This window comes from Penaeus monodon, chromosome 20 (assembly GCF_015228065.2).
Source record: "Penaeus monodon isolate SGIC_2016 chromosome 20, NSTDA_Pmon_1, whole genome shotgun sequence".
Taxonomy (NCBI): domain Eukaryota; kingdom Metazoa; phylum Arthropoda; class Malacostraca; order Decapoda; family Penaeidae; genus Penaeus; species Penaeus monodon.
This window is the reverse complement of record NC_051405.1, coordinates 46,182,121-46,182,435: the sequence shown is the minus strand read 5'-3', so window position 1 is coordinate 46,182,435 and position 315 is coordinate 46,182,121. Positions and strand designations below refer to the sequence as shown.

The 315-nt window shown below is 31.7% G+C and overlaps 1 protein-coding gene across 1 annotated transcript in view; it reads left to right on the top strand.

Moving 5' to 3' along the window:
* LOC119585879 (signal recognition particle subunit SRP68-like) overlaps positions 1-315 on the top strand; it is a gene marked incomplete in the record, with an annotated part of 16,756 nt that overhangs the window by 7,001 nt on the left and 9,440 nt on the right.

The following is a 315-nucleotide window of genomic DNA, read 5'->3' as shown; positions in this document are numbered from 1 at the left end:
CACGCCATAGATTTTTTATTTCTTTAGTCAATAGATGCTGTATTTAAGGGTTTGAGTAATAATGAAAAGATCTGTCAGAACAAAAGTATTAGTAGTTAGACTAAGTATCGAAACAAGGTCTTCTACCACCTAACTACTATGTTTGTGAAAATGTCACACCAGTTTCACTCCTTATGTGATCTGTTAAGTGTGGTTTCATTCTCCCAAGTTTGATAATTTAATATGAGTCATGTTCTCTGCAAAATTTGTTACTGATTTTCCTGTTGGTATGGAATCTGTTTTTTTATCTGAGATTTAAAAATCTTCTGTAATGCA